The 13,331-nt window shown below is 39.4% G+C and overlaps 1 protein-coding gene across 12 annotated transcripts in view; it reads left to right on the forward strand.

Annotated features, from left to right (window-relative positions):
* Positions 1-13,331, forward strand: part of EHBP1 (EH domain binding protein 1) — a 206,896-nt gene that overhangs the window by 101,051 nt on the left and 92,514 nt on the right. The gene's annotated exons all lie outside the window — the stretch shown is intronic.

Here is a 13,331-nt window from a genome sequence, read left to right on the forward strand (position 1 = left end):
TTTAAGGATTTAGTGACAACAGCAATAGCAACTGCAGTTTCAAAGTAAAGAGTCTTCTAGTAACCAGTGTTACAGGACAGCTGGATATGCCAGGGAGAGGGAAGAAAATCGTGTTGAACAGTGCTTTGTCCTGATCTGTTTTAATGCTCCTAAGCCTTGCCCCTGTTGAAGAGTGTGTCTCCACATTTCTGTCATAAATCTGGGTTTTAAAAGCTTAGTACTGTATATTTGTGTTGGGATTTGTATGTGTACAATTCCAAAGCTATGTTGAAGTAATTAAAAAAAAAAAAGACAGTCTACTTTAAATCAGGTTAGCTGTTTACTAGGAATGTGCAGACTAAGGATACTTACATATGCACATCCATTTGTTTTTCAAGGGAAAAAGAGAGTTAATTTCAGTGGAAGAGCTAATGTGAGGTGTGGGTGTTTTTTTGCTACAACAGCCAACTTCTGTCAGTGTGTATATCAGCTCCAGTGTTTCAGCACTTAGCACCACTTGTGCTTTTTCTTTAAATAAAATAAGCATTTAATAGTAGAAGTTAATGGACCTTTCTTAGAAATGAATGTCATACCTTGTTTTAAAGGTAGGAAGATGAGGACAGAATGCCTCCCTTCCAGTGTGTCTTGCCCCATGGATGCACATTATCATCTGGTTTGCCTTGAATCAGAACTGCTGTACTTCAGTTTCAGAATTGAGGGAAGCTACTTGTCATACCTATCATTTCATTGTGCAATTACTCAGCCAGATTACTTACATGTCCTTGTCCACTCAGGCTCTGATCTTGTTGTCATTTTACCACTCACTCAGGCTAAAGAGTATGAGACTAGAAATCTAATCTCTGTCTGCTCACTGCAAAACAAAACAGTGGAGTGAGACTACAAGTACACTTCACAAGTTATTCTTCATATGCAAAACAGCAAGCAGGGATATATGAAATCAAAGCACAGCAGTTTTATAATGCTCTGAAATGGGATTCAGTCCTTTTAGCTGGAGTTTTCGTTTGAGTTTCTGCATGAAAAGTGACACATTATTTGATTTCTGATGGAGTCTGGCTCTTGGGTCAAAGCAAAATGGCCAAAGCAAAGTTTTCTGGCACTACCAAGGCTGTGAAGAGATATCTGTGTAGATTTTTATCAGATTGCTTGGTGGAAATTGTGTTCCCCTTGCTCATTGTTTGAGAGGTGTGGTTTTTACAGATATGCATCCAAAGAAATGTGTCTCTCTGCTTCATACATGTCTTTGCTGTGGTGAAAGAACATATTACTACCAAGCTTGGTTGTTGTAGTTTTTGTCTGCCCTACATGTAGCTTTAGAGTGTCTGAGAGGTGGAATTGATTTATAAAAGTTTCAGGATGGAACTTGCTGAGAAGACTGTGCTGTTATGGACAGTCAGGTAGTTCCTGCTTTTCTGTGTGGTGTTACTTGGTGAATATTTTGGTGCCCACCTGCTTGCAGCCCACCTTTCTGTCCCTGACCCCGAGGCACAGCTGAGATCAGCAGAAGTCCACGTGCTGAAACACTGATTTCCATTACGGCTGGGAGGGAAGGTGGAGCTCAGTGCTCACATGCTCTTTTATAGGAAAGCTTTAATTAATTTTTTAACAGGATTTTGGAGGATAGGAGGCATCAGAGTAGGCTCCAAAGCAGATGTAGTGTCCTGGTTCATTATATTACAGTGGAAAGTTTTGGTGAGTGGGTGTGTTAAAATATTGTACGGTCACTTGCAATGCAGAAAGCTTTCTGTAAGCAGTCTTTTTTCTGTGCTTCAATTGTTTTGCAATCAGATCAAAAGCACTTTACTTGGAATGCTTCTTGAAATTTGGAAAAGTACTGGCATTTAAAAGAAAAGAAACCGTTTTCTCACAGAACAGTACAAAATAGTGCCCAGGTGGGACTTGGAGTGTTGGCACAAATGACTTGTTTATTGCTCAATAATAGAGAAAATGTTTAGCAGCTCTGGGAAAACTTCCATCCAAAGGTATAGGCACTATACAAACATGAACTTAGTACATGTCCTTATGTAAGGGAATAGTTCTATAGAAGTAAACTTAGGTAAAGGGAGGTTAAATCATGTGTTGTAGTCAGCGTTTTGTCCAAGTTTGCTGTGCATAGAAAGTTTTGGGAGTAATACCAGAGGCTAAGTGGTTTCAGCAGGTTCAATTCCCTGTCTTGGTGGTTGTAGTAGGAAATGGCTGTGGAGCAGAAATGCTAATCTTTAAACTACACAAACACGGCATTAATATTCAAACTTCTGAGTTTAAGGGAAAATATTCCAAAAGCTCCTCTGCAAATCTCTGACAGAGTATTTGTTGCTCATTTTTCCTTCACATGCTAGTGGCATTCATCACATTGGCTGAATCAAAAAAACACCAATGCTGTCCATTGCCATCTACACACCACCAAGTTTATTGAGTGAGTTACCTGTAGTAGCAAACCCTTTCCAAGCCTCTTCAGTGTCTTCCCCTTGAGCAGGCCCTTTTGATACTTGGAGATCCTCTGTCAGCTGTACTGGTGAGGAAGGGTCAGTTATCAGTCTTAGATAAGGCAGGGTTTAACACTCCATAAAGGTCTAGCTCTTCAGCCCACAGAATCAGCTCAGTATTTGCCATATCTGAGTTTGGAGGAAGTTTTGCTGTAAAATTTTTGTATCTGTTCACACTTCGTAAAGGAATATCTTAATTCTCTCTGGTCTTATGTATCTCCTCCAAATTAATCTGAGTCATCAGAGAGAGCTTACAGTGCAGAATCTGAGATCTGGAGTTACTTCACAGTTAATCATCTCAAATAACTTGAAAACTATGCTATGCTGACTCTATTTAGGTGAGTCTGACAAAGTGCAAAGCTGTAATTAAGCCCTTCAGTCATCAAACTGCTACAGTGCTGTCAAGCCCAGCAGTGCTGAAGCCTTGTTGGGCTTGTTACTGTCGTACATCTGTGACTGCTCTTTACATGGTTTGGATAACCAGGTTCTGCCTTTCACAGAGGTGACAGAGACTTTAAATTTCCTCCACTTGTTGACTTTGTGGGGAAAAAAATGTGATCTCAGGCTCCAAATGTGGTATCAGACCAGTACATAGCATGCACATCAGTGCTCATAATTTCTTTAGCTCATTATAAAATATACATATGAGCTTCAGCAGGATGAAGTCTGAGCCAGTTTCAGATCTCTTCTCTGCATTATATTGAATTTAATTGAAAGAAGATCAGTCCCAGAGCTGGCACCTATATCTTATGGTAGAGGAGCTAAAGCAATCTGTCTCTGCACAATCAAGGATTTTATTGTCTTTGTGAGAATGAAGGGACAGGAATGCTACTGAATTTATGTAGGAGGTAAAAAATTATTTACTAGGGAGGAGGAAACAGGTAAGCCTATCCTCAGCCATAGAGTTATTTTTAAATGTTAGAAGAAAATACTTCTTGCACTGGATTGCCATTTACTCATTGACTCCTTTGAAGGATAGTGTATGCCTTTCATTTTCAGGAAGCAATTCTGAGAGATTATTTTCTTGGGATTTGGTGTATTCAGTGTATTGCCAGACTTTAGCCAAAGCTCATGTTGATGCCTCATGAATCCATCAGGTTTCTGCCATTACTATTAACCCACTGAAAGTAAACAGGTAGGTTAGATTTAGTGAATCCAGCTTGTTCTCTGATCCTTTCTCCCATCGTCAGGGTCTGGAAGCCTGTGTTGGTTAAACACATTCCTTACAGAGTAACTGCTGCAGACTGACGAGCCAGTCTGGGATTTGGAGCTCACAGAGCTCCATCTCACAGCTGCCTGCCCAGAGTCTCCCAGTAAATGAGACTCCTGCACTCCATCCTGGGGATAGATCTTTCTCTGGCAATGCATGATTATATGAACAGACATAAAATTGATATCAGACCACAAGATTCTTTGGAAGTTTACCTTGAATGGATTTTTAGTAATGCCTTGCAACTGATGAAAGTGTATGGCACCAGGAGAGGATGATAAATCACCTTTAGACTGTCATTATTGTATACACCAATCTGGTCTTTATGAAGGTCGTGTTGCTGGTAGTCATGAAAACACAGGAATTGGTTTTGGTGCTTTTAAACAAGAACTTGTGATGGCCTTCTAAGTCAGTGGAAGAGGAGAATACATTCACATAGCAGTCCAAAGCCAGTAGTAACATCTCTGTTTGTCACTGTCATTGTTAAAGCTCTCTCTGCCTCTCATTTTAAAACTAAAATTAATTGTTTTGCATGCCAAGTAATAATCTGCTCTCTCATGCCAGACAAGCTAGCTGATTTAAGCTATAATGAAACATTTACAGGAAATACAGAATAATTTTCTGCATGACATGTAGTAATCCATCTCCATCCAGTATCCCTGGTAATCTGCTGTGTATCTGCAATGCTTCAGGATGTTCAGGCTGTCCAGAAAAATGTCTGCTTGATAGACAGTTTGTCCTTCAAGCAGCAAAGGAGGTATAAATTACTTCCTGATGAAAGAAGAGAAATTCCCAGATACTTCTCAAGGGAGCAAGAAAGAACCTGTAATTTTTTTTCTCCTCCTTCATTCTAAGCCAGAATAAATACTTAGAGGACAAAACAGGTAGGTTTAGTGGAACAGGGAGAAGTGACAGATTCCCTCACAACTTTGAAGATATCAGAGATCCTAAAGTCTCCAGGTGCTTGTTCTCTCCACAAGAAAGAGCCTGTAATTTTTTTTCTCCTTCTCTGTCATTCTAAGCCAGAATAAATGCTTAGAGGACAAAACAGGTAGGTTTAGTGGAACAGGGAGAAGTGACAGATTCCCTCACAACTTTGAAGATATCAGAGATCCTAAAGTCTCCAGGTGCTTGTTCTCTCCACTTTTATTTACCTCAAAATTATCAACCTTATGTGACCAAACAGTAGGAAGACTTCATCCTAAAACACAGGTGCAGTAATGCAGCAGAGTGGAGGAATAACAGTAAATTCCACATGGGAGATGAAGATCTCTTGCTGTCTCTTGGTATCAAAAGTATCTCCAGTTGTCCATTCACATAAGAACTTCCCAGCTCTCTGGAGATCTTTTTCAATAATTTTGCTCCTTTTCAGCTTCACATTTGCTGCAAAGGAATTGTACAGCTCCTTCTCCTGAGATCTCTGTCACTCTCCATGTAGACAGATGGTTCAAGCCCAAGGAAGACCTGGAAGGTACTGGATAGAATTGGAGGATGTCTACTGTAATGAACTTAAGCAAAAAAAAAAAACAACCCTCTAAGAAAATCAGCCTTTACATGCAGCCCAAAGACATTTTTTCTTTTAATACAAAGAAAAACAAGCTGCAGACATAATATGAACAGAGAGACAGTGAGATAATCATATGGAAGCACAGACCAGTCATTCAACTTTCTGCTTTTCAAGTGTTGAAGATTAACATTTTTTAATCCAATACTTAACCAATTCCTTATTACTGTTTTCATGAGTTTTAAGTGGTGTTTGTGAACTTGACTATGTTGCCCTCATATTATTCCCATGACTGGTGCCAAGAGGAACCCAGTGTTGGACATCAAGACTGTAGAGGAAACCAAACCCTTCCATGTTCTGTGTGTTTCTGCCCTTCTGACTGAGCTATCTTGTGCCCATGCTGTCGAAAAATTTAGGTGCTTCTCTATAGTCACTTATTATCTATAAGTGACTTCTTTGTAAGTCACTTATTATCTATCAGTCTATTATCTCTAAGAGAGATGCTTCCTTCAGAATTTGGGGGTTAAAACCCTCAACAATTTGCCCAAATGTTCTGTAGCAGGAGTTTTGCCAGGACTGGAGGCAGAGCTGCGCTGCTTCCATCTTCAACCCCTTACTTCTCTCTTTGTCCCAGAAGCTGGAATATTACCTGGGTGGAATGGATGGATCCTGACATGGTGGCTTGTGCCACACTGCATGTTCTGCTCTTCAGGGAGCCAGTCCAGGCTGTGTGCTGAGCCAAGGGCCAGCAAAAGGCACTGCTTTCTGTGACAATTGAGTGCTGTCCAGGAGTAGTGAATGGGATCCTTCTCTCTGTCGTGAATTCCTTATGTATGGTGCTAAGCTGATCTCTTGAACCAGATTTTGGACATTGGTGATTGTGGTGATTTTTTTTCTCAAATTCACAGCTGCATCCAGCCCAGATAAATTAGCAGAGCTGTTGGCTTGACCGTAGTGCCATGCAGCTGACAGGGTGCTGTTTTGTGTCACATGAACTATCCTAAAACAAACAGTTCTCTGTAAGGTCAGGTCTTAGGTGACTCACACTGAGGACTCAAAAGCATTAGCTTGCAGTAATCTGGAGATGTATTTTTTGTGAACCTCTGATTTTATTCAAAGATATATATACTATTATACAAAGTGTATTAATAAAAATGTATTTGGAACCATAATCTTTGAACACTTGATTTGGCAACTTTAAGTGTTGCTACTTATGTGTTTGACTGCTTCTTCTTTTGGTCCTTATTAGTAGTGGGGATGCAGAGAACAGGTCTCCAGGGCTGTCCTGGAAAAAATATTTTTAATTGCAAATTAATATACATAATGTTCAGGTTGATAAATACTTGACTGCTTCTGTCATTTCCACAATTACTCTTTAAGGTATTTGTGCATTATTGGTGCAATGTAGCTCCTACTGAAGTGGATGGAAACTTTGTCAGTGCCTGCAGCAGTTCTGGGTTGCACCAGTTACCACTTCTGCAAAATGTCTGTGCAAGTAAGGTTTGGTAACTGCACCAGCATTGTGACATTCCAGACCTCACTTTTCATATTTTAAATTCGGACTTACATTTAGAAATCATACATCTCAGATTTGTTGTCATAAAATGCTACTTCAGTAGCTGTGGAAAAGGTGCATTGAGATTTCTGGAGCACTGCAGTTCCTAAATATCAGTGCTTCCATGGCAGCGTTTGGTTTCTCTCCCAGAGGACAAGGGAATTAGGCACAGCCACTGGCTGGACAGCCTGAGCAGTCCTGGCCTGCCCAACCATCTGAATGGCAGCTGCATTGGGCCAGCTCTAGTGAGCTCTAGGCCAGCTTCTGAGAGATGAGAGATGTCATCAGAAAATCCTTATCTCCAGTGAGGGCCTTTTCTTTTATTCTGTTTCCTGTGAGTTATTTGCCTTCACTTCTCCATCAGAAGAGAGCTGTGTGGAGGCAGGCAGATGAGCCAAGGCCATGGGCTCCTGATGTAGGTGCTGGAGGATCGCCTTCCTTTGGTTTGTGACGGAGGGCTTTGATTTTCATGCTGGGCTTCACAGATTCATGTTTAGTTCAAGCTTTGCTCTTTAAAAGGTAGAAGAAAGAAGGAACACCTCTCCTCTCCTAAGACCTTTTTCAACCATCATAAAAACAAAAATCCTCAAAATCTTTGCAACAAAAAACCGAAAAAAATCTATCCTTTTTCAGTTTTGATACCTTATTATCAGGTTCCTTAACAAGACCCACACAAGCAGAGTACAGGACAGCTTTTCAAATAAAAACTTAATTCTTTCCAATGTTCCCTTGCACCTAACAAGGACCTCAACACAATTTGTAGAAGTTGACATTGTAGAATTTAACTTTAGCTGTTACCTCGAGCTGGGGCTGGTTTAGATAAAGTCCTGGGTGCTCCCTCCACCATCCATGGCCCGTCCATGGCCCCTGGTGCAGCACTCAGTGAAAGGAGCACATTAACAATGTGCCTGCTTCTCTGCTTGCCTCAGGGATGGGTTTGGTTCATCGTGGTTGGCAAGCACCTCAAATTGGAAATTAGTGTGCATGAATAAATATTCCTTTGCTTCTGTCATGATGAGTTATGGACATATTACAAAAATAATTATCTTCTCTTCATAAATCAGTCTGATAGTTAGCTTTGGTTTGCTTACTAATTCACTGTTCCTGTTAAATGTTCCCTGGTTTGGGTCAGATACTTAAGCATAGGAATAAATCACAGCTCTAAACCAGAATGCTTTTTGTTGCTGGGAAAGAAAAATAAGTCTAAAACCAAAATAAATGGCATTTGTGAGCAAATTGACAGTGCAGTGATGGCCCTAAAATGAAGTCTTTCTATTAGCTATTCTACCCTGGTTTGTAGGAGTATTTTTAGATAGAATTGCGCCTAATTTATTTAAAATTGTGATCACCCTTAGTTTTAGGTGGGCAGGTTAGTGAAACAGATTTGTGAAGCTAGATATACTCAGAGGTAGAATCCAGGAGAAAAAGGGAATCATAGGTGCCAGAAGCCTGAGGGCTTTCACAAGCCTTGGGGCACGAGAAACGCTCACGTATTCTATGTGTATGTTGCACTCATACCCACCAGCAAATGCAAGTGAAGCACAAACCTTTTTAAAAGGAGAGCAAATCAAGCCAGTTAGAAGGAAAATGTTGTATTCCTGAGTTGCAAGGAGAAATATGTTGCCAATTCATACTGCACCAGAGCTCTGGTGACAAGGGGCTGCATAATAAAGCGAGTCCTTGTGCGATAGTGCCGGCACACTAGCTGCATGTTCTACAAGAGCATTTTTTAGCCATGTTCAACAGTGTGCCTGCTATCGCTCCTCCATTTGTTGAATTCAGGATGACCTTTGCATGAATAAAGTCAAATAGGATTAAGGCAGGAATTTTCAACAATGGGAAAGAGCAACAGATGTAGCCGACTTTGAACGTGGGAGGATTGTTGATGCACGGTTGCCTAAAGGGAGTGTCTGTGGTGACAAAAAAAGGGGGGGGAAACCCAACAATTTCCTAAAATATTAACTGCATAAAAGAAAAGAAAATAAATAGAAAACAATCCAAAGGAACTGAGTGATTCTGGTTTTTATTGGCATCGAGCTGAAGGCAGGGTTTTTTGATTCACTGCCTGCTTTTAAATCTATTTCTCTCTATTCTTTCAGCAGCAGAACTCTGTTCTCTGCAACTGTCACTATATGAGCTGTCTGAGGGGTTTGTGGCATGTACCATGTTTTTAGATTCACGTTTTTTCTGAGTTGTTTTAAAGAAAACAAAAATTGAGTATACAGGAAAAAAATATGTTGTTTTGGTGGAAAATGAGCCATTTGAATACAAAATCCAGATCCTGCTAATGTTTTATGGTTTGATTTGCCCTGTGCAGAAGAATATGGATGGATCTCAAGTGAATATAGTTCAGGCACTCTGTACAGAGACTCTGAATAAAGAGGAAAAGAAGGTTAAAATACATGTAAAGCAAGAACTATTTCTGATACAACTTAAGTAGTTTTATATATAATTAGATATACCAAATTTGTTTTTATCTCAATAAAAAGAGGGCATGCAAATGTATTTTACTTAGTTTCATTATTGACAAGAGGTGTTTTGCAGTTTAGCAGATAATTGTGTTAAGTCCTGAATGCTACTTCATAGTTTGTAGTAATGAGCAGTGCACAGAATTTAGATATCGTTCATATGTCTAATTCAGACAAATCAGCTTTGAAAGGCATGTGTAGGAAAAGCTTTTAAAGTGTGAATGAAATCATGTGCTCTAGCTCAATGAAAGGGATTTAAAGGAGCTAGCTAGAAACTAAAGCCATTAAGGAAATCACCTTGTAAATGTTACGAAAAATATTGGTGAGCTTAGTATATTAGCTCAACTTGAATATTTAAAAGCTTGATTAAACACTCACTGATTAAATGCTTACACCACTTTAAAGAGAGCTATGGTGTTGAGAGGGCAGTCTCTCACAAGGGAATAATCATTTGGATTCAGAGAATGTAGCATGGTCAAACATCTTCTAATACTTTTTATCCTGCCTCTCCCCATATTCCTTTAGAACAGAGCTTGCTGGGGTGAGCTGTGTTTTCCCACTCACAGATGCTTTACCACAGGATACTCAGTAGTTGTAACATGTCTACCATCCCCAAAATAAGGAATATTTCAACAGACACAAACAAACACCCCCTCCCACCCCCAAACACAAATAAAACCAAAACAAAAAAATTACACAGCCACACACACACCCACACACACACACACCCCGGGATGGAATATCTTGAAGAACACAGCTCTCCAGGTACTGGAGACTAATTTGTGACTAATGACTAATTTTTTTTTAACCTTGATTAAGGTCCTTGTGGTGTTTAATTTTGAGACTAGGGGCAATTTCATATGCATGCCTGGCATCTTTGGCACCAAGAGCACGTCACTGTTGCTTGCATGGCATGGATTAAAGCCCACTGTGGCTGTAGAAAGTCGCCTTTATTTCCCTGTGGGCTCAGTGTGGGGACCAACATTAAGCTCACAGATGTGTACACAAGTGCTCAAATTGTGCCTGCACAACTGGGGCAGAGGCTGTCACAGGCAGGCAGCAGAACCAGAGAAATGCATTTTGAAAGAACTTCTGGATGCTGACTGTTACATGCCTGGATTTTTGTAGGCATTCTTGAGTTGATGCAGAGTCCACTGGAGGCAGGGAGAAGTTGAGGTCCTTTAGTTGCCCCTCGGTCATGTTCCAGAGCAGTGAAATCTTTGCCCCCTAGATTCCATGGATGGGAACTGGGCCAGGTTAGAGTTGTTTCTAACCCCTTTGTTGTCTTTTGGATGTTGGAAGGGCGAGCCACAAGGAAGAGTACAGTCTCCTTTTTTTGGTAGGTCAGCTAAAATCTTCATTCTCCCTCACTTCATCAACACCTTTGAGACAAGGAACTGTAATCTTAAAGCCTTGCAGGGGTCATGTTTCTTGTCTTGCTTCAATGCAAATACATCCTTAGAATCCAACTCAGCCAAACAGTCTTTAAAATATCCTAAAATGTTATACCACCATAAATAATTATAAATAAGAGAAGTGTTCTATTTTTGTATTCTTTCCTTTTTTCCCAATTATCTGCCTTGTATTTTATGCTTCTGGAGCATAATGAAAGTAATTTTTACTTAAAAAACACATAGTCTGAATGTGTTCCTGGTACTTCAAGTAAGCTTGGGGGTTTTTTAATATATTGAAATAGTGTATATTTTATTTCTGTATGTATATATAGATACATGCAAAGGTATATGTGTTATATGTATATCTTTATAACGATATATGAATATTTTATACATATATACCTTTATATGTAACAAATAGATGTTTACTATCTACATTCAGGCTTTCTAGAAAGTGAATTCAGACACCAATTCAATACAGATGGCTTAACAGATCATAATTCAAGTGTTCTATTCTACAATCTGCTTCATAACTCAACCATATTCCATAACATCATGAGCCCTTTTCTTAACATTGCCAAGGTGCTCTTAGGAACTCTGTGAAAAGCTTTGTTTTTATCACTGCAAAGCAATGCTGCAGAATTGATGCTTTTCTGAAGTGCTCTCCTGGCCTCTGTGCTATTGGTAAGTCATCTGTCATGGTTGTCACTGACAGCAGTGACTCAGTAACATAATGGGATTCAGTCTTTTATTGAGACATGGGTGTGTAGATGAGAACCCAGTCAATAGGCTTACATATAAAAAAACATGTCAACCAAATATTGTTGCAATGCTCAATGTGGTTATAACTATAACCACAACTTTTCCACTCTACCTAAAATGCTAATGGAATATTACTACTAGGATTTTAAAAAGAACAAAAAAATCTAAGAAGAAAAATTGCTTTTGAGGGGTTTTCGGGGAAGGAGTTTTCTCTGGAAAAGCGTTTAACTATTTTTACATTTCTTTACAGCAACAAGATTAGACTTCTATAAAAAAAAATATTTGGGGTTTTCCCTGCTAGAATTAGGTTTTCTTTTAGGACAGTATCCTTTTTCATGTTTACATACTTACCATTGTGTTCAAATGTAGGACCAGAATGTGGCACAAGGTGTGAGTAACAGGGAGTAGTAGAAGATAATTCCAGTCAAAGCCTCCACATGTTTGAAATGTTCTTCCATTTCTGGTCTCATTGGATACATAAGTGATTAATTTAAAATCACAACCTGTCTGTGTTTACATACTTACCATTGTTTTCAAATGTAGGACCAGAATGTGGCATAGGTGTGAGTAATAGGGAAGAGTAGAAGATAATTCCAGTGAAAGCCTCCACATTTTTGAAATGTTCTTCCATTTCTGGTCTCATTGGATACATAAGTGATTGATTTAAAATCACAACCTGTCTTTTTTTGCAAGCATTTGAAGAAAAAATCATAGAACCCAACACATGGGATCTTACAGGGTTTGCTTCAGACCACTTTCTTCTCTTTTGGAAAAGTCTTTCCTTCCTTTTTTGGAGAAGGCCAGTACTGTGACTAGTCCCCATACAAATGAAATGTATTGCTCTGGATTTTGGGTCTTGTGTAGGTTTCTGCGTTTTGGGGTTTTTTGAGCACAGATGAAGTGTAATTGGTCCTTTGTCACCTTGGTCTCACTTTCTCTGACAGTTGCTCTGCCAGTATTTCATGGCCAATACAGAAGAAAATGAATAAAGAAAGCAAGATCATGCAGTGGGCCTATTTTCTGACCAGATTTTAGCAATTTCACATCCTTAAACTCCTTAACATTGTCCTTGCTTCTGTCCCTGCATGACTAATGGACTCTCTGTGGATCCTCAAACAGGTGATCTAAATGACACTGGAAAATGTATATCTGCTTGGAACTATTTGAGAAATAGATTCACATTTAAACAAAAAAGGTTTAAAATGGGTTATTTTCATATTTATTGAGAAAAAAGGAGAGTGAGAGAGATCAAATCCTGCTATAGTCTCATTTTGTTTTGTCCTTCTCAGTTTTAAAGATTTTTTTAAAAACTGGTGATGAGTATGGCTGTGAGTTGTAGGTTTAGATTCTGTAAGAATTTACCTCTTTCTGTAGTCAAGTTAGTTACAAATATGCTTCTTCTGTCTGACTTAGGACATAAAATACCTCTGTAGTGTTCCATAACGTAGGGACAGAAATAGCATTCCTTAGTCTGCTTGGAGCTTCTTGGTTTGACTTCTCCTCTGAAGAATCTCCTAGACAGCCAGGCTCTATCAGCTGCAGAAGAGATTTTGGGAGAGCAGTGAGACCCACCTTGCCAACCTGAACTCCTCTTTTGAGAGTCAAGTGCCCTCTGCTTCCTCCCACCCACTCCCAGACTTGCAGAAGGGATTGTTAAGTACCAGCACCTATCACTGCCAAGGTTTTATGAACAGGAGAAAATAAAAATCATTGCTAAATGACTTTTTATTATTTACATGTGGTAAAGAAAAAAATTTCTGTGAAGGTAACTCATTGAGAAGCTGAACTATGACTAAAGCAGCATGCACACTATATATTTATCAACTTGTCATTCTCCCACTAGAGCTTCAGCACTTCTGAGTACTCTGTAAGTTTTATTGTAACTGTAGGAAAAACTGGTCTTTGAACCCCCCTCCTGTACAGCTTTAAAGGTAAGGTAGGTGTTAATCAAATGA

This window comes from Passer montanus, unplaced genomic scaffold (genome assembly GCF_014805655.1).
Source record: "Passer montanus isolate IOZ18808 unplaced genomic scaffold, ASM1480565v1 scaffold40, whole genome shotgun sequence".
Taxonomy (NCBI): Eukaryota; Metazoa; Chordata; class Aves; order Passeriformes; family Passeridae; genus Passer; species Passer montanus.